This window comes from Mastigoproctus giganteus, chromosome 7, assembly GCF_048544385.1.
Source record: "Mastigoproctus giganteus isolate SK-2022 chromosome 7, ASM4854438v1, whole genome shotgun sequence".
NCBI lineage: Eukaryota > Metazoa > Arthropoda > Arachnida > Uropygi > Thelyphonidae > Mastigoproctus > Mastigoproctus giganteus.
This window is the reverse complement of record NC_143581.1, coordinates 192,776,092-192,797,411: the sequence shown is the minus strand read 5'-3', so window position 1 is coordinate 192,797,411 and position 21,320 is coordinate 192,776,092. Positions and strand designations below refer to the sequence as shown.

The 21,320-nt window shown below is 37.9% G+C and overlaps 1 long non-coding RNA gene across 1 annotated transcript in view; it reads right to left on the bottom strand.

Moving 5' to 3' along the window:
- Window positions 1-839: 839 nt before the first annotated feature.
- Window positions 840-21,320, bottom strand: part of LOC150083503 (uncharacterized) — a 71,359-nt gene continuing 50,878 nt past the window's right edge. Inside the window, exon 4 of the long non-coding RNA XR_016547209.1 lies at window positions 840-890. This is a non-coding gene — a long non-coding RNA (uncharacterized LOC150083503). The remainder of the gene's footprint in view (window positions 891-21,320) is intronic.

Sequence of the window (21,320 nt, the reverse complement as noted above, 5' to 3'; positions counted from 1 at the left end):
AGTAATGCTCAAGGTCAGTGTTTCTCAACCTATGGTCTGCATAAATTTATGAAAGTGGTTTGTGGAATTTGACAGCAAAACAGTTTTCTTGTAGTAGGCAACAATCCCATTAACAGTGATGGGAGATACAGGTATATTTATAACAAACATATTACTTATTTATTTCGGCGCCTCCGTAGCCAGGTGAGCAGGAGCAGCAGTGCGTAGCACACTCTTCTTGATTAGACCGGGGTTCGAGCCCGTGACCACCAAATACGAAGGGTGCGGAAAGGTCAGGGAATGACCACCGCATAACCCCGGAGCAATATGGCCTTAGTTGCTAATGCTCCTAAAAAAGCCAAACAACATAACATTACTTATTTAAAGTATGGGTATATAATTATTGTATTTAAAAAAAATTGTTTTTTTTATATATTTTCATGTATAGTTTAATATTTTGTGGTGCTACCTCAAATATAAGAGGGCATCATGGTTTCCACCTTAAATATAAAAGTGGTCCTTATCTGAAAAAAAAGGTGGAAACACTGCTTCTAGAGGTGCCATCTGGATCAGCCTAGTAGAACTTTTCTATACTGCATACTAAAAATGAGCTGAAACAAAAATATTAAAAAAAAAATAAATTTTTTCATGCCACAGAGAGGGAGGGGGAAGAAAAAAACTGGCGAACATTAATGAATAGTCTTTATTGTTATATATAATTAGACTTATGGCTTTCACTGCCAGAAGTGGCTGTAAAACAAATTAGTCTTCAAATAAAAAAATATATATATAATAATAATACAATAAACTGTAAAATCTGACACTTTACAGCCAGGAATTCTTTAAAATGTTGAAATAAGGAGAAAGCAATGTGGCACTTGTATCGATGACTGCATTTGCCTTTAAAAATCCTAGTCAAAAAAGTATTGAATACACAAATTAAATGGTCTTAGCAGTTGAGATCAGCTTATAGTTGAAATTCAGCATTATTTAGAACTGAGAATATATATTTGGGAAATGAAATTTTCTGATACATCAATGCAGATATAAAAATTGGGAGGGAGAGGAACATATAAATAGCTGAAATTTTTAGATATGATGCAAGAAAGCAAGCTTATAAACAGCATCAGCCAAAAAAAAAAAAAAAAAAAAAAAAAAAAAACTTCCCATTTCACCCATCCATTTGCTCCAATGATTCAGTTTGTCCGGTTCTTCCTTGAATTTATTTAAGCTATCAACTTCCATCTGTTGTTGTGGAAGCTGATAGCTTAATTAAATTCAAGGAAGAACTAGACAAACTGTTGGAGTGAATGGATGGATGAAGTGGGAAAGTTTTTTTTGGCTGATGCTATATAAGCTTGCTTTCTTGCATCATATGCCTCTACTAATGCTACACATCAAGATAAGCCCTGCTCATAACATAGCCTCATTAGCATCCCCTGCATATGCACTACTCTGATAAGTGCCAGAATTTAGAGTATATTTAGTGGTGGAACAGTTTTGGAGAAACATATTTCAGTGGATATTAGGCACTAACAGCTGAAGTTTACTTTGGTAACCATTTATATTAGTACTAAGGGTCAACATATAAATAACAATTCAATTTGTTAAATGTGAACAAAGTACAATAAACACAGAACAAGTGCTGTCAGAATATCAATGGATGTGGTTCACAGAAAAAATACCTTTTGCAAAGAAGAATAAAAATAACTTTTAATTCAAGGATACTTATTATAACAAGGAAATCACTTTACATAACATTTTGCTTTTAATAACATACTATAGATAAATTCAATAAATACAATTTATGGACTAATTCAATGGAAAGGTTCGGTGAAGCACAAGTAGTTTCTCTTGACGTCTCAAAGGCTTTTGATCGTGTTTGGCATAAAGGTCTTCTAAACAAGCTTCCATCTTATGGTTTGCCAACTGTTTTTAGTAATTGGTTATCCAGTTTTCTCTCTGATCGCTCACTGAGGGTGATTGTAGATGGCTCTCTGTCTTCTAACTTCTCCACTAATGCCGGTGTCCCCCAAGGTTCAGTTCTTTCCCCCACTCTTTTCCTCTTGTATATCAATGACCTTCTTCCATTGACTGGAAATCCTATCCATAGTTTTGCCGATGATAGCACATTGCATTCAACTTTCCATTTTGAGAAACCTTGTCCAGCTCAATCAGCTTCAAGTTCTCGAAAATCTGCTGCCAATTCCTTAAATGCCGATCTTCAGGTAATTCTCCAGTGGGGCAAAGACAACTTAGTTGATTTCAACCCTTCTAAAACTCAATCTTGTCTTATATCTCGCAAAAAGGATTCTTCTGCTCCTATGCTTATCTTTAGTGACACTCCGATTTCTAGGCAAAATGATATATCTCTTTTGGGGATTACCCTGACTTCTAATCTCTCTTGGCACAAGCACATTACAAATATTGCTTCCTCTGCATCTGAAAAACTTGGTTTTCTCTTTCGCTCTCGGCGTTACTTTTCTTCCAAACAGCTGCTCACTCTGTATAAATCGCAAATCCGCCCATCTGGGGTGGTGCCCCCAAAACCTCTGTCTTGCTTCTTGATTCCATTCAGAAGAGGGCAGTTAGGTTAATTAATGATTCATCTCTAACAGAGTCTCTCCACTCGCTTTCTCATAGACGCACTGTTTCTGCTGCATGCCTCTTCTACAGATACTTCCATGGGCACTGTTCTTCTGAATTGGCTTCTATAATTCCCGCTCTCTCTTTCAAAACAGTCCGAACACGTGCTGCCACCAGCCAACATCCATTTACTGTCCAACTTCAAACCCACAGAACCAACTTTTCATCTTCCTCATTTATTCATTCAACTGCCGTTTTCTGGAACAACCTTCCTTCATACGTATTTCCTGAAAATTACAATCTACAGAAGTTCAAGTCCAATATCACCAAATATCTTCTTTCGTCTTCTCAACCTCCAACCCAAGCACGGTACTAAGTACTATAGGTTCTAAAACCTCTCGTGTTTGGGGTTCTCATAAAAAAAAAAAAAAAAGTAATAACAGACTGCCAAGTTTCATTTTTGCCACCATTATAATAGAAAAACAACGGGCAGTCAAGGTCACTCACTTTGCCCTTCCTTCCATTAGTGCTAATATAATGCTAGCTGCTCTTTCAAATTAAAAACTGTAATTTGTAAGAGCAGCTCGCATTAAGTTACAGAGTTTACTGAATAAGAGATAGCACCAAAAAAAAGGAGATTCAGTGCTAATGTAGCTAAAGCCATATAGCTGTAGAGAAAAGTTTTTTTGTAGGGCTAAATTGTACTTTTATCTGTTTAAACTGCATTGAAAATGCAACATTAATTCTCACATCACAACAAATTTGCCTTTGTTGTTGCCCTGGTATTGCACTCCTTTCAAACAGATAGCCTCACCAAAAGGTTAATTGGTTGTTTAAAAGGTGAGACTGCTTGTTCTGGGACTAACTTGTCCCTCAACAGATAGTAGTTGGCCTCCACTGGAAAAACAGATAGGTTTAGCTATATTACAACTTTGAAAACAAATTTTGTATACTGCATGGCAGCTCACATCAAAAAAACTTTACTACTGTTTAGTCCGCATATTAGCATTAGAGACCACCTGCTATTTGATGAGGGACCAGTTAGTTTTGAAATAGGTTGTCATAGCAGTCTATTCTTTTAAACAAAGGGCTGATTAATCTTTTGATGGGGCCATCTATTTAAAACTAGTACAATACCAGGGAAACTCACTGCAAAGGCAAGTTTATTCTGCTGTTATTTTTTTTTTTATTTGGTTTTTTTTTTTAGGAGCATTAGCAACTGAGGCCATATTGCTCCGGGATATGCAGTGGTCATTCCCTAACCTTTCTGTATTTGGCGGTGATGGGCTCGAACCCCGTTCTAATCAAGAAGTGTGTGCTACGCACTGCTGCTCCTTCCCACCTCATTCTGCTGTGAGAATTAAGATTACTGTATTGCAATATGCCTTCATCATTAATAAATACTTAAATAGTAAAAGGCCCAGCACTGAACTCTGAGGGACTCCACAACTAACATTAGTCTGCGAAGAGCAGTGCCCATTTATAGCCACCCTTGTGTCTTCTGCCACTAAACCATCCCATTATCCATAGCAGTAACCTGCACCTAATTCCACACTGTTCCAGATTGTACAACAGTCTTTTATATTGAATGTTGTCAAGGGCTTTACTGGAATCTAAATATATATGTCAAAATTATTGTCTAGTTCCATTGTTACTGCACTATAGTAACTAGTCACATTGATCAAATAGGATCTGCCCCCACCCCCACCAAAAATGCTGTGATTTCTGTATAATTATATTCCTGTTAAGATGATCCTGTAATACTTTAACCACTGACTCCATTATTTTACCTGGAACAAAAGTCAAGGTTACAGGTCTATAATTGTTCATGTTGCCCCTAGTGAATGATTGACACATTTGCACACCTCCAATCTCTAGGAACCTCTCCTGAATCAAAAGATGCTCTGATTATGGCCAGGAGTTTGCGTATCTTGTTTGATGTTTCTTTTGATATAACTGGATAGATCCCATTGGTCCTAAGTGCCTTGTTTACTTTTAGCTTCAGCAATTTCTCTTCCACTTTCTTCTCAGTTATGACAAAAATCATTAGCTTCTAGTTATGACTTTGTGTATTTCTGTTTTTATCCTTAAACTACTTCACATATGAATGTAGACAAATATTTATTTAGTTTGTCAGAAAGCTGAAGAGGATCAGCAATAGTCATGTCATTCATTGTTTAATGTTCGTTCCTTTCCTTCTAATCTTAAGTTAAGGAAGAAATTCATCATAAGGAAAGAATTATTTGTTACTTTTCTTTGCATTCTTAGTCAAGTACTTCTCATAATGACTTAGCTTGCCTAACCCTCCATAGTGACCAGATTGCAGAATAGTTCATACTTGCTGTAGAATTCGATGTCCCCTGCTAATTTATAATTATCCCACACATCTTTATTCTCTGTCAGGTGTTGTCAGTTCATCTGATACCTATTTAGGCCTAAACCCCTGGCCTATCTCATGTTTCTTACCGAAAGCTTAGTAGCTTCTATGATTACAAGCAGTTCTTGCTTTACAAGGTTTTTTTTTTTTTTTTTTTTTTTTTTCAAGTATCAACAAAATCGAAAATATGAACATTAAATTGCAAAAATGAATGTTAAACATTCATAAATACTGCATTTCAAACCAGGTGGATGGCTATACAATACAGTGTATCTCGCTTTACGATATTAATCCGCTACCATCGTATCGCGAAAATATCGTAATGTGAACCCAATAACACATTGTTTTTTGGTAATTCATTCGAGGACCTCAGAAGTTCAAATTTTGGCTATAACTCCCTAAAAGGGGTTATAGCCAAATTGTATTATATGTTATAGTGTAAATTGTATTAGTTACCAATTCAAATCACTAAAATGCACTACACTTTCATTGTTATATGGCGCCTCCATAGCCAGGTGGGAAGAGCAGCAGTGCATAGCACACGTTTCTTGATTAAACTGGGGTTCGAGCCGTCACCACCAAATACGGAGGATGCGGAAAGGTCAGGGTATGACCACCGCATATCCCGGAACAATATGGCCTTAGTTACTAATGCTCCTAAAAACCAATAAAAAAAAAAAAAAAAAACAAATAATAACATTGTTATATGTTCTGTTATAAGAACCAATTTTGAACGCCTTTGTGACATTTTTCTAAAGCACATTTCTGGAAGTCATGACCATAAAACAAAACAATTTGCACCTGGTTTATTGGGCTTTTCTGTTACTGCAAGCAATTATAAACGGGTTGTAAACTCCATGTTACTGCATTTGCGAAAATACCGATAGCTGGAATTGTTTGTCTTTTTACGTTATGGTGAAATGTGTTTGCCCTTTACTGAAATCTTAAATCGTATAAAAACATAAATAAATTTTCTGAATCTTCTCTTCATTCCTTTTTTTTAAGCTTCATAAACTTGTTACTCTGCCCAAATCGTGTGTTCCGTTAAAAAATGCTTATGCATGCTATTGAAATTTATAAAGAAAAGAGAAGATTATCTTGGAAATAAACGCCTCTTGAAGCATTTCTGAATAATACAACTTGTGCAACAAGTTCCGAGTCAATAATGAGTGATCAACAAGTGTGCATTTAGTCGATGATGATGAAGAGAATAAACATTCTTTAACATTTGTAAGTCATAAATAATTTCTCTATTATTATAATTTGCTTGATTTTACAGGCTACGTTTTCATTTCTTTGGATAAATCAATCAATTGTTCAAACAAAGTAATTAGCTAACTAATTTCATTGTTGATAAGGTAACCCCTATTTTTAACATTATGTCTATGGCAAATAAATTCCAACTTTATGAGCGCGTGCTAGGAACGAATTAACTCGTAAAGTCGAGAACTACCTGTACTTCCATCCCATTTAGAATTTGAAGTTTGTTGCACTAAAGGGAATTTAAGAACTGTCCAAGAACACTGGTCACCTTTACAAAGCAAAAATTCCTTCTTACAATAATTATAACTGTTCATTCCTCATCAATATATTATGTTCACTGCCACCTAGTGATTCCTTTATCCGAATATTCTTAATGCTTGATGAGTCACTTCTGATAATCAGTCAAGAGCATTGCTTTCTCTTGTTGTCTCTCTAACGTACTGCTGTAGAAAAAAAAGCCATCCAAGAAATCCAGAAAATTTCTGCTACTGTGCGACTTACCAACCCATGAGTTCCAGTCCCCCATTATAAGACATTCAGATCTATTAACTCACTCTACTTGCCTGTGTAATTCTTCATTATACTCATCACAGTCATTTAAGACTATGGTGTACTCCTATTCTCATTTTAGGTTTTTCTGGTGCTTATGTCACACCAAACAGATGCCACATTGCACTGTAACCCACATTATCTGGATGCACTGCTTCTTGTCTCCTGTCTCCTATGTCTGAGTGGCATCACAATTGTGTGTCTGCATTTACTGATTTAACCCATAATTCAAATTAGTACTATTTGAACCAACTAGTACCATCATCAGTACAGGAACCAACTAGTACTATCACCAGGATAGTACTAGTTGGTTCCTGTCCCTTGCTACAAGGAGACAGGCCATCTACTTTTCAAATACTGATTCTGGACTGTCCCTATCCAAACCATGGATTTGAAAGGGTAGCTCTGCAAATAGTAAAAGGTATGGGGGAAGAGAGAATAGGTTAATACCAGATGGCAGTGGAGTGGAAGGCTTCCTCCTAATAAAAGCTGGGGAAATGAATAATTATGCCTAAAATTACCAATTAATGTATAAGGCACAAATTTCAAATCCTAAGATTTTTTGCCATAAAGATCAAATTTATAATTTAAAAAAAATGTGTATATGAACTGTACATACACACTCAGTTGGCTTTGTATTATCAACACCTGTCTAATAGCTTGTGACGACACTCTTTGCCCATAATATGTCCATACATGTCTTGGCATGGACTCCACAAGGTGTTGCAGTGTCCTGTGGGTAGTGCTACCGATGTGTTGCACAATATGTCCAATACCTGTACATTGTCAGTTGAGTGATCATAGCATCGAATTTCATTTTTCAGTAAGTCTCAAACATGCTCAACTGGGTTAAGATAGGGTGAGTTGGGTGGCCACAGGAGGATGTAGAATTCATTGTCATGTTCCTGAAACCAGTTAGCAACCTACCAGGATTTCAGGCCTTGTGGAATGGGGTGTTGTGCTGTAGACACACACCAGAGTTGTCTGGATATACTGTCATCATGAAGGGGTATACTTGATCAGCAACAATAGAAAGGTATGTGTTCCCATTGAGCTATTGATTAATGATGATTAGAGGACCCTGGTCATACTACCAAAAAAAAAGTCTCCAAACTCTAACATGACTGCCTCAAGCCTGCTGAGCACCAATAGTGCATACAGGTACTATGGCCTAATGTTGCTTTCTCCAAATGTGAATTGCCCATCAGCACGACAGAGCTGGAGTGGGATTCATCAGACCAGGCAACAGATTTCCACATCTGTGGGCTAGTGTTGGTGCTGATGCTGACATACCCATGCAAGGCATAGTTTCCTTGTGTCTTGCAGTGAGCATTGGTACCCAACACAGCCATCGACTGCCACAGCCTATAAGCTGTCTGGAACACAGTCCATGTCGATAATTGTTCTTGCTATTCCTATGTTGTACTGGGTGGTTAGTTGGGCCACTGTGCTGTGTTGCTGCTGTTACAAGCTGCCCATCGTGTGACCTCTGGCTGGTTGTTCGACTACTGTTGAGCTAGTCACAGTAGACTTGTGACACCAAATGACACCAAAGAACAGCAGCACAATATTGGCTGTGGTCAAGATACTGCACCTGCATGTTTTGCCCACACAATCATTCCATGTTCAATGTTGGAAAGATCTCGATGCTGACCCATTTGTCCTCGCAGACATTAAAAGACAAATCGCCATGTGTGTGAACTAAAATCTATATCAGCAGTTCCAAACTTTGAGCCCTCATCGGTAGAGATCAGTCCATTCATGCAAAGGGATGTTGCTAATGCAAAGCCAACTTATTGTGTGTATTACAACACAAATTCCTTAAAAATCATATCTGAAGTGATAATCTTGCACACATTCCAGATAGCTGCATCACCACAATTAGTTATTGCAGAAACTGAATGTGCGGCAATCCATTCCATATATAACTTTTTTTTCTGCAGAATCTTAAGATTGAAAAGTGTTTCTTATTAATATATATGTTAATTGGTAATATTGCAATTCATAAGTAATTATAAATAAAAATGTCATGTTTTTTATTATATTTCTAGATAATCCTTTACATACCTTATTTAGCAAAATATTGCTGCTATAAATTCAGGAATTAAATTCAAACATTAAGTATAAAAAAACTAATTCTTTCTGTATTACTGGAAGTACGTAAGTTCTCAACACACAGATAGACAAATAATGAGAGTGCGTATGCTCTGTCATATTGACTGAAACATGGACATGGTTCGAATCATGATTGAGTCACATGTCAGAACTGTGACATGCGATGCAAAGTAGAGGGTTAACAACTCTACTCCTATGGAATTATATAGGAAACTACTAAATCGAGTTTAGTATTAGTATTGGCAAATGATGCAAGAAAGCATGCTAATACCAGCATCAGAAAAAAACTTCCCATTTCATCTATTCATCCCCTCCAATAATTTGTCCTTTTCTTCCTCGAATCTATTTAAGCTATCAACTTTCACAATGACAGGTGGAAATTTGTTCCAACAATCAATCACCCACTGGCTAAAGGCACATCTATTTTGCAATCATCCTTCCACAATGAATTTATGCCTCATATGTGTAGTCTGAACAATAAGAATCCCATCAGCAATGAGCTTGCCCAAACCATTAAAAGACTTAAAACACCTCAATAAGAATTTGCAAAATACAAAACCTTTCTTAGCAAGAAAGGCTTTGTATTTTGCAAATGCTCCCCTTTGTTTCCCCCCTCACCAATCTCGCTGCCACTCCCTGCACCCACTCCATGAGCTCTGCATCCTTGTCAAATTAAGGATTATAAAAATAAATTTTCTGTTTATACTCCGTCACGACAACCAAGTCAGTAGAGTTTACAATAAATCGTCAATACAAATATTTATCTTATTTAGTAGTCACGGGCTTGAACCCCAGTCTACTCAAGGAACGCATGCTCTGCACTCTCGCACCTGACCACTGGGCTACATCATTTCTATATCAATAGCGATTATATCGATATAATAAAAATGTCGGCAGACTACAACTTTCGTTTCTTAAGTAATTCCGAAAACCAGGTAAACAAATTAACCAACTTTACAAGTAAATGACTAATTTTAAACAAAAATATAACAAAAATCAATATTTAAGTTATAAAAAGTCAACTTAGTAGCTCTCAAAAAGCAATCATATACTGTTTAAACAACAGTATATGATTGTTTACCCTTATTGTTTACCGCGTAGCTACTCTTTTTTGGGCCCGGATTAATGAAAATTGCAAAAACAAGAGACAGCCAAAGACGCCGGGGCCCTAAAGGGCCAGGAGGCAATTGCCTCGCCTGCCTACATGGTAGCTACGCCACTGTTTAGGATACTTGCAAAAGATCGTAATAATAAGAATCGTGTGCTGGGGAAGAGGAAAAGAAATGAACTCGTTTCAGTTCTAAGCTATACGAGTCGGAAATATTATTTTTAGCCATATGGTGCAATTAAGCCTAAGGCTTACGCTGCACCAGCCAAAAAAATTCCCGAATTACCCTAAGAGAGAGTAACTATATTTAAAGTTTAATAAAGGTATGACGACAATGAATAAGGAAAAACTGTACTGCAACCTTGTGTTCAATACTATTATTCCCGATTAACCTATTCAACACTGAAAATAAAAGGAGGATATTATCAGCTCCGTGATTACATGCGCATGTCCACGTCAACTTTGAAAATAATGCAATAATAATAGAGTATTACCGCTCTAACGAAGTATTAAGGATCACAATAGTTAGCTTACAAATACAAGTCAATTTTGAAAACAATGGCATAATAATAGTAATCACCATATAGAGAGGGAACAAGAGTAGCCTTGTGTTTTCCGGCTTCGGAAAATAGAGAAGTTTTTCTGTTTTATTAACTTAAATTGGCATAATAACTTATTTTTTTGAGTAGCTTTATATTCCTAGTTACGATACTTAGTTTAAATTTTTAACTTAGATAGAGATTTTGTAGGTTATTACTTAGTATCGGTAAGGGTATCCAATCCACGTGTTTTACAAGATTTGCAGCTCCGGCGAACGAGAAGTTTTTTAGCTATACTGTACTGTATTTAGCCGCTTTATTGACTAATTATTATCTTAAATTATTTTCTATAAGAAGCTTATAGACCTAGCCAAGATCCTTGGTTTATTCTGAATTAAAATAGCAAGATTTTGGAAGTTAATTAATATTTAAGTGTCGTTAGATTTACCGTTTGTAACTTGCCGCCACTGTTATACAATACATCGTCATATATCCCGAACTGGACAGCGTAAGCTTAGTATAGTACAGTATATAATATTATCAATTAATCAGTAAATTTTATTAATCTTGTTAAACTTCATTGGCAATTAAATTGTACTTTTTAACTAAATACATATAACAACTTAGATTTTACAAACGTAACATAATTAATTAATACATAACTTGATACGGAAGTTATACAACGGAACTCGAAGATAATACTCAATTCTGAAAAAAATATTATATGGATATATAGTGTTATAACTGCGTTGGAATACAACTTTACGGTTATAATTTTGTACTGAAATTGAAATTGAATCGAAATCATGACCTAGAGCAGCAAAGCAAAAGGCTCAAGCTAAATGGAGTGCTGTGGCTCAGGGAAGAACTGAGGGGAACAGTTGCCCTCTGAATTGCCTTTTAAAATGCACTGCTTGCTTGATGTTTGTGGAACAATTAGGCACAGGACATGATACTGCCAAGATGTCTTTGTGTGTACAAGATGTAAGGAGTGTGGAGAAATCAGGCGACAACTCAGCGTTGTTATGGGCCTATATGAGAGCTTGAAGGACTGGGTGGATGCCCTCAAAGGATCTAAGTTGAGCGCCCATCAAGCTCTCAGCTGCCCACAACAACGCCAGAGCTTGCACTTGATCATCATGCAACACAGCTGCAACCCCCAACACATAATGCGCTGGTCCCACAGGAACTAGTAATTGTTAGTGACTCTATTGTCAGGGAAACGGGGAACGTGGTATGTAAAAAGGATAGGTGGAACAGGACCAGGGTATGTCTGCCAGGGGCAAAGGTTAATGACGTTGTAGAACGGATATCATCTTTTAAGGGCACAAAAGGTGATATTGTTCTACACGTTGGCACTAATGATATTAAGAGTAGGAGACCGGTGGAATTACTTAACAAGTACAGGTCACTGTTGAAAAAAAAGCCGTGAATCACAGTTAAATTTGAAAGTGTCTGCAATTCTGCTCAGACATGATAGGAGGTAGTATATGATGAGAGCCTTGTCGATTAATTAGGCCCTGGAAGGATTGTGCAAGGCTCAAGGGGTAGAATTTTTTTTTCAGCCTCGTCTGTAATTGTTAACAGGAGAGACTGCTTTTACAGGGATGGGATACACTTAAATAGAAAGAGTGCAAGAATATTTGCTGATGCTATGGAGGCAGTGTTAGGTGGGTCGGAAAACTGCTAGGGATACAAGGACTATAGATTAACAGTAGCCACTGGCAGAGGTGAAAGTGATTCTTGCACTGCTTCTATTGGAATGAGCAGCAGCCTGGAAAACAAGATGCAAGGTATTTCAGAGACTGCTGGGAGTCATTGCGGTACAAAGTAAACGAATGGATTGTGTTAGGGGTAGCTAAGAATACGAACAGGTACATGTATACTTGCATATACACCAATGCTAAGAGTTTGGTTGATGAATTTGAGGTATTGCTCAAATTATCAAAGACAGATATTGTTGGGATATCAGAGATGTAGTGTCACACAGATATAAGGAATGCAGAACTGGAATTTGGGGAGTACAATGTGTACAGAAAGGATAGGAAGAGAGAAGGGATTATGCTATTAGTTAAGAAACGCATAAAATCCAAGGAAGTGAAGCCAATCGCCAGTGCAGCGTCGAGTCAGTTTGGTGTGACATAAGCATTGGGAGATCAAAATTGAGAGTAGGAGTGTGTTATACTCCTTATTTTATTATTATACTCTTATTATATTTCTTATTATACTTTGATGAGTATAATAAGAAACTGTACAGGGAAATAGAGTGGGCCAGTAAATCAGAGAGTCTTATAATGGGGGATTTTAATTTCCCAGATATTGACTGGAATTTGTGGGTTGGTCATTCACACACTAGCAAGGCTTTTGTGGAATTATTGGATGATTGTTTTCTACATCAGCATATTCGGCAGGCAACTAGAGAGAGTAATACTCTTGATCTGATTATCAGTAGTGATTCTCCATGCATTAAGACTCTCCAGATAAAGGAACCACTAGGTGAGAGTAATCACAGTGTGCTGAAGTTGGATTTACTCCAAGAGGTAACTACCATCAGGGGTAAAGGGAAGGGTTTTTGCTTTCGTAAAGGCGACTACGGTGGTCTGAGACAGTATTTAAATTCTATAAGGTGGGACCAAATGATGATGTTACCAACAGCAAATTCAAAATGGGAAGTATTCAAAGAATTTATCTTGTAAGCTACTAGGCTTTACATATCAACTAAGAAATGTTCAAGGTTTAGGCCTAAATGGATGTCAGATGAACTAATGAGACATATAGCAGAGAAGAAAAATGCATGGGACGCATATAAATTAATCGGTGACATGGAAGCCTATGATAGATACCAGCTGGTCTGTAATCAAATCACAAACAAATGAGATTAGGCAGATTATGAGAAAGCTTTCGCAAAGGATGCAAAGAAAAACAGCAAAGAGTTCTTTAGCTATGTAAACTCTAGAAGGAAAGGGATGAATCAGATTGGTCCACTGGATATTGATGGTTCAACTGTTGATGATCCTGTTCAGGTGACTACCAACTAAATGAATATTTAGGTGGCATTATACTACGGCATTCCGCCGTAGCCGAGTGGTCAGGGCACGGGTGCATAAGTACACCTGCCTTGAGTGACCGGGATTCAAACCCTTGACTAATAAATAAGGTGCTGTTTCTTGTATTCTGTCTATCTTGTGAACTCCTCTAACCGTTTGGTCGTCCCGGAGTATAAAAAGAAAATTTATTTTAAATTATTTATTTATTTATTTATTTTGCATCTACCTTCACACATGAGAAGTAATTCAGGGATGGGAATTCCAGAGGTGAGTTGAACTCTAGCAGCGAGCTAGATGATTTTGTAATAACGGAGAGGAAAGTGGAGGAGAAATTGTTGAAGATAAACATAAAAAAGGCACCCGGGTTGGATGGAATCTATCCAGTTATATTAAAGGAGGTAGCACAGGAAGTAAGCAAACACTCAGCCATAATTTTGAGAGTTTCTTTGGACTCAGGGGAGGTATCCATGGACTGAAGCTGTGCAAATATGACCCCAATTCACAAAGAAGGATCAAAGGGCGACACAAGGAAGGGGCTGAATCTGATTGGTCCACTTGACATCGATGGTTCGACTGTTGATGATCCTGCTCAGATAGCAAACAAACTGAATGAGTATTTTGCATCTACATTCACACGTGAGGAATCATTAAGGTTTGAAAATGGCAGAAGGTTATCAAATTGTAGCAGGATACTTAATGATTTTGTAATAACTAAAAGCAAAGTGCAGGAGAAATTGTTGAAGTTAAACATAAGAAAAGCACCTGGGGTGGATAGGATCTATCCAGCAGTTATATTAAAGGAGGCGGCAAAGCAACTAAGCAAACCCTTAGCCATAATTATGAGAACGTCCTTGGACTCAGGGGAGGTTCCCACGGACTGGAGATGTGAAAATGTATCCCCAATTCACAAAGGGGGGTCGAAGGGTGACACGAGTAATTACAGACCAGTTAGTTTAACTTCTGTTCCGGGTAAAATAATAGAGTCACTGGTTAAAGATGCATTGCAGGATCATCTAGACAAGACTGCAGCAATAATTCAGACACAGCATGGGTTTGTTAAGGGAAAGTCTTGTCTGACAAATTTGATTGGTTATTATGATGTGGTTACAAAGGAACTGGATGCAAAAAATAAATTTTGATATCATATATTTGGATTTCAGGAAAGCTTTTGACCCTGTTGCTCATGGAAGACTATTGTACAAATTGGAGCAGAATGGTATTAAGGGTAAGTTGCTACAATGGATAAAAGGATGGTTAAGTGGAAGAAGACAGAAGGTGGTAATCAATGGGTGCTGCTCTTCGTGGACTAATTTTATTAGTGGAGTCCCACAGGGTTCAGTTTTGGGTCCACTGTTGTTTTGTATATTTATCAATGATATTGATGAAGGTATATCAGGCCTAATGTCGAAGTTTGCAGATGATACAAAGGTTGACAGGGTTGTTAATGACAGTAATGGCAGTGTGCTACTGCAACAGGATCTAGATAATTTGGGCAGATGGGCTAAGAAGTGGCAACTGCAGTTTAACCTTGACAAATACAAAGTACTGCATATGGGTAGAAGTAACCACAGAGGACGTACCACCTGTGTGGTACTACGCTTAAGGTGGTAGAAAATGAAAAAGATCTGGGAGTAATTGTGCAATCAGATATGAAGTTTTCTGAGCAATGCAGACAGGCTGCCAGGGCAGGTCATGGGGTTTTGTCAATGATATATAGGAATTTTGCTAGCAGGAAGAAGGAGGTGATTGTCCCTCTGTATAAGGCAATGGTCAGGCCACGCCTTGAGTACTGCGTACAGGTCCGGAGGCCTCATTTTAGGAAGGATGTAGATTTACTTGAGCGTATACAGAGAAGGGCAACAAGATTGGTGAGGGGAATGAAGGGATCCTCTCACCAAGTGAGGCTTAAGTTCTGCAAATTGCAGTGGCTGGAGACTAAGCACCTGCGCCGTGATCTGATTGAGGTATATAAGGCCTTGAATGGGTTGAGCATGCCGAATTCTGATGGGATCCTTCCACTTGTTCAGATTATGAACCTAAGGGGGCATAAATTCAAATTAAGAAAAGACAGATGTAGAATAGATGTGCGGAAATTTGCCTTTAGCCAGCGGGTGGTTAATTGCTGGAACAAACTTCCATCTGTCGTTGTGGAAGTTGATAGGTTGAATAAATTTAAGGTGGAACTGGAAAAGCATTTGGAGGGAATGGTGTGATTTTTTTTTTTTTTTTTTTTTTTTTATAAAAGGTATGTTTTTTTTTTTTCTGGCTGATGCTGCATAAGCTCATACACTTGCTTTCTTGCATCACATGCCACTGCTACTACTACTACAAAGACGGGCAACTCGCATGGTGAGATTGGCTCTGACAGGAGTTAAGAAAATGAACGAAGGCGGAATTTCCACTGATATAGAGAATTCAAGAACTGGGGGGCATAAATTCAAATTACAAGGGGAAGAAGTTTAGATCAGAATGTAGATAGTTTTCTTTTAGCCAGCGAGTCGTGTCACCCTTCGATCCCCCTTTGTGAATTGAGGATACATTTGCACATCTCCAGTCCGTGGGAACCTCCCCTGAGTCCAAGGATGCTCTCATAATTATGGCTAAGGGTTTGCTTAGTTGCTTTGCCGCCTCCTTTAATATTATTATTAATGGCCATATGGTACAAGGAAGCCTGAGGCTTATGCTGCACCAGCCAAAAAAAAAAAAAATTCCCAAGTTACCCCCTGAGAGAGAGAGAGAGAGAGAGAGAAGTAGAAAGGAATCACCAAGAAAGAGAAGAATGATGATATCCAGCTCAGGACCCTGGGTTTGCCAAACCCATACTCACTAGATGTGAGCCCCCGGGGGTATATAACTGGATAGATCCCATCCACCCCAGGTGCCTTTCTTATGTTTAACATCAACAATTTCTCCTCCACTTTGCTCTCAGTTATTACAAAATCATTAAGTATCTTGCTACAATTTGATAACCTTCTGCCATTTTCAAACCTTAATAATTCCTCACGTGTGAATGTAGATGCAAAATACTCATTCAGTTTGTTTGCTACCTGAGCAGGATCATCAACAGTCGAACCATCGATGTCAAGTGGACCAATCAGATTCATCCCCTTCCTTTTAGAGTTTATATAAGTAAAGAAATCCTTGCTGTTTTTCTTAGCATCTTTTGCCAAGGATTTCTCGTAATCTGCCTTCGCCTGCCGAACCTCCTTTTTCACCTGATTACAGATTAACTTATATCTGCCATAGGCTTCTGAGTCGCTTGATAATTTATATGCATCCCATGCATTTTTCTTTCCTGTTACGAGTCTTATTAGTTCATTTGATAACCATTTAGGCCTAAACCTTGAACAATATTTCTTAATAGGTATGAAACTTTTAGTAGCTTCCACGATTAATTCCTTGAATGCTTCCCACTTAGAATTTTCTGTTGGTAACATCGTCAGTTGATCCCACTGTACAGAATTTAAAAACTGTCGGAGACCACTGTACTCGCCTTTACGGAAGCAAAAACCCTTTCCTTTACCCCTGATGGTAATTAAATCTTTAAGTAAATCCCACATCAGTACTCTGTGATCACTACCACCTAGTGGTTCCTTTATCTGCAAATTCTTAATACATGAATGATCACTGCTGATAACCAGATCAAGAGTATTACTTTCTCTGGTTGCCTCTCGAACATGCTGCTGCAGAAAACAATCATCCAATAAATCCCCAAAAGTTTGAGTAGTGTGTGAGTGCCCAACCCACAAGTTCCAGTCAATATCTGGGAAATTAAAATCCCCCATTATAAGACATTCCGATTTACTAGCCCACTATTTCTCCGTACAATTGTTCATTGTACTCATTCAAGTCATTAGGCCTATAACACACTCCTACTCTAATTTTTGCTTTCGCAGTGCTTATGTCACACCAAACTGACTCAACAGTGCACTGTTCATCTATATCAACTGGATGCATTTCTTGTACCCTTTCAAGAAGATCAATATCTTTTTTTCAGATGAGATCTCCATACTTGAACACAGTATTCCAAATGTGGTCTTACAATTGCCTAATACACTGGGATTCTATGACCTCCACATCTTTACAGGATAATGTTCGATAAATCATCAGTAGGGCACCACGGGCTTTCCTGGATGCCTGTTTACACTGCTTAGAACTTCATATTTGCCCGTATTATAACTCCCAGATCCTTTTCTCCTTCTATTGTTTAAAAATCAACCCCACCAAGTTTATAATTTATTTTTGGGGTTGCTGTTCCCCAAGTGAAAATAAGACCTTGCATTTTGCTGCATATATAGCTGCCACTTTTCTGACCATTCTTGCAGCCTGTTCAAGTCATCCTGAAGGAGCTCTGCTTGGTGCTGATCATTAACTACGCTGCCAATCTTTGCACCGTCTGCAAATGTTGACATCATTTTGTTTGACATCTTAGGGTAACTCGGGAATTTTTTTTTTTTTTTTTTTTTGACTGGTGCAGCATAAGCCTCAGGCTTCCTTGCACCATATAGCTAATAATAACAATGATATGCAATCAATTTCAGGGGTATTACTTGCCTTTATGCTAAAAGGTTTTCTAATTAATAGTCGTCTGTAATTTCAAAAAACCCACTAATTTTCAAAAAAATTTTCAAAAAAAACCCCACTTTTTTCATCAATAAAGACAGATGCAAAGTTTGACATCATTTTCATAAACGACATCGTTGATGACATTTATAAAAAAATCAGAGACAAGAATGGTCCAGGAACAGATCCTTGGGGAACTCCACTCCTGACTTTATACCTCTTTCTTTCTATAACTTCTGACAAACCTGAAGAATATCCATTAATCACAATCCTCTGGCTTCTGCCCTGCAGCCACCCAGCAATCTATCTTAGAATTTTTCCAGTAATCAGAACATATTCCAGCTTTTACAATAAACTCACATGAGGTACTGAGTAAAATGACTTACTAAAATCCAAATAAACTATCGAAATTGTTCCCTACATCCAGCTCATGAATAATTGTATCAAAATAGCTTACTTAGTCAGTTAAACATGATTTTTCCTTAACAAAAAAATCTTGTTGTCTGTTATTCAGAATGCCATATCTATCTAAATGTAACTGAATTGCACTCTTAATCGTTGCTTCCAAGATTTTCCCTACTACTGAAGTCGTACAACCGGTCTGTAGTTACCAACTTCGCTTTTAAACCCTCCTTTATGTATTCGTAATACGTTGGCATTTTTCCAATCCAAAGGAATCTCTCCAGACCAAAGATATCCTCATAATTAACCTCAGTGGGGTTATATTAAGTAATATACATTCCTTGGTGGCCTCCCTCGAAATTACCTGGGTATATTATTAGCCCAGGTAATTTCGAAGCTAATATACCAAGTACCTGTGTATATTAATCCCAGGGGCTCACATCTGGTGGTTATTGTTTTATTATTGTTGTTATTTGGTTTTTAGGAGCATTAGCAACTAAGGCCATATTGCTCCGGGGATATGCGGTGGTCATTCCCTGACCTTTCCGCATCCTCCATATTTGGTGGTGACGGGCTCGAACCCCGGTCTAATCAAGAAGCGTGTGCTACGCACTGCTGCTCCTGCCTACCTGGCTACGGAGGCGCCCACACCTGGTGAGTATGGGCTTGGCACATACTCACCACATACTCCTGAGCTGGATATCATCATTCTTCTCTTTCTTGGTGATTCCCTTCTACTTTTAACTATGACTCTCTCTCTCTCTCTCTCTCTCTCTCTCTCTCTCTCTCTCTCTATCTCTCTCTCTTAGGGTAACTCGGGAATTTTTTTTTTTTTTTTTTTTTTTTGGCTGGTGCAGCATAAGCCTCAGGCTTCCTTGCACCATATAGCTAATAAAAATAATAATATGCAATAAATTTCAGGGACATTACTTGCCTTTATGCTAAAAGGTTTTCCAATAAATAGTCGTCTGTAATTTCGAAAAAAAAATCACTAATTTCACAAACTCGGCTTCACTTGAAAAACCCTTCATGCTGAGAAGAGGAGTGCATCAATAAGGACGGATGCAAAGTACCTGTTCAATTCATCTGCAACGTGAACTGGGTAGTCTAAGACTACTCCATACCCAGTGCACAAGGGTATGATCTGATTCGCTTTTATTATTATTAATTTTTTCTTCATTGTATTTACATACATGAAAAATTCTTTGTCCTCATTCTCTGCTCTCTTAGCGAGCGCTTTCTCATACGCAGCCTTGGCTTCTCTAAGCTTATCTGTGGTACTATTACAAATCAACTTGTATCAGTTTTGGGCTCAGTATTTTTCATCGTTTAACTGTCCCATAATATCTTTTTCCTCTATTTTACGAGTCAGATCCCCATACATTCATTTCGGCATCCTCTTGCAGTATTTTGTTAATGGCATGTATGCATTCATGGCTTCTATGATTTTTGCTTTAAAGGTGTTCCATAATTTGTGTATTCGCCATCACTCTGCATTCCGCCCAATTAATAAATGCCATATAACGCTTTAAACTGTCGAACCCTCTCCTGAAATTAAAACCCGTTCCTTTAACTGCTGCAATATCTTTCTTCATCTTCCAACTGACGACTGCGTGATCACTATCTGCCAATGGTTCTCTAACATGCTGGTACTGTAATAATAATCATCATTTTGGAGCAGATTGAAGTAACCCATAATAAGATATTCACGCTTGCTTGCCCATTCCATTTGCCTGTAAAGACTCTTTTCATATCATATTCTATATAATCTTGTGTTCTGTAGATTACTCCCACTCTCATTATACCTTTGCTTCCAACTAATTCACACCACACAGATTCGATGCTGGCAGACGTAACTTCACACTCAGCAAAAGTTCTTCTCGCGCTCAGGCTGCTTTTGATAAGAAGCATTACAATACCACACCTCCTATCTTTCCTAAATACATTATACGAAGGGTGATCATTTAATTCGCGGACTGGGTGCAAGATCTTATCTTGTCATCATCTGAATCTTCTCTGGATTTCTCCTTCTCGAAATACTCTCCCTTGAACTTTACACACTTTCGCCACAGTCGTAGCCAAGCATTAAATGCTTCTTGTAAGCTATTTTTCGAAAGACTAAGAAGTACTTCTGTTGTGGTTCTGCCAGCACCGTTGTGTCGGACACGAATCGCTTGCCTCTCAGATAGGGTGACCAACCGTCCCGAATTTTGCAGACCATCCCGATTTTCGGCTCTCTATAGAGGCATCCCGAAAGGACACTAGGCGGGACGCCATTTGTCCCGATTTATTACATAACGTAAAATAAATAATATAAAATACAATAATAGATCGTACTAAAATTCATTAACTAGCATAACATGAATGTGTATAGAAAGTTTAAATGAAATAAATCTCAATTTACATCTTCAATGTTTATTTATAGAATAGAATAGAATCTTTAACTGCAGCAATGATAGACATACAATGTCTAGACATGTATGTCTAAGACATACATGTCTTAGATTCCTGGCCAAGAACAAAATCCAAGCTTCTAATTGGTACGCGTGTGTGTGTGCTGCCACATCGCAATATATATGAAACATGTTCGTTGGCATTTATAGATAATGCGGGGTTCCTGGGGTAGTCCGCGAGGAAAGGGATTGAACTGAAACAAAAGCAGTCAGTCAGTTTAGTCACTGCTATGCACGTGAATAAACTGACTGGCTGACTGCTTTTGTTTCATTTCATTGTGTAATTTTGTGTTTAACTTTCTAAACACAGATATTTTTTTAATATTGCGTGGCCAAATT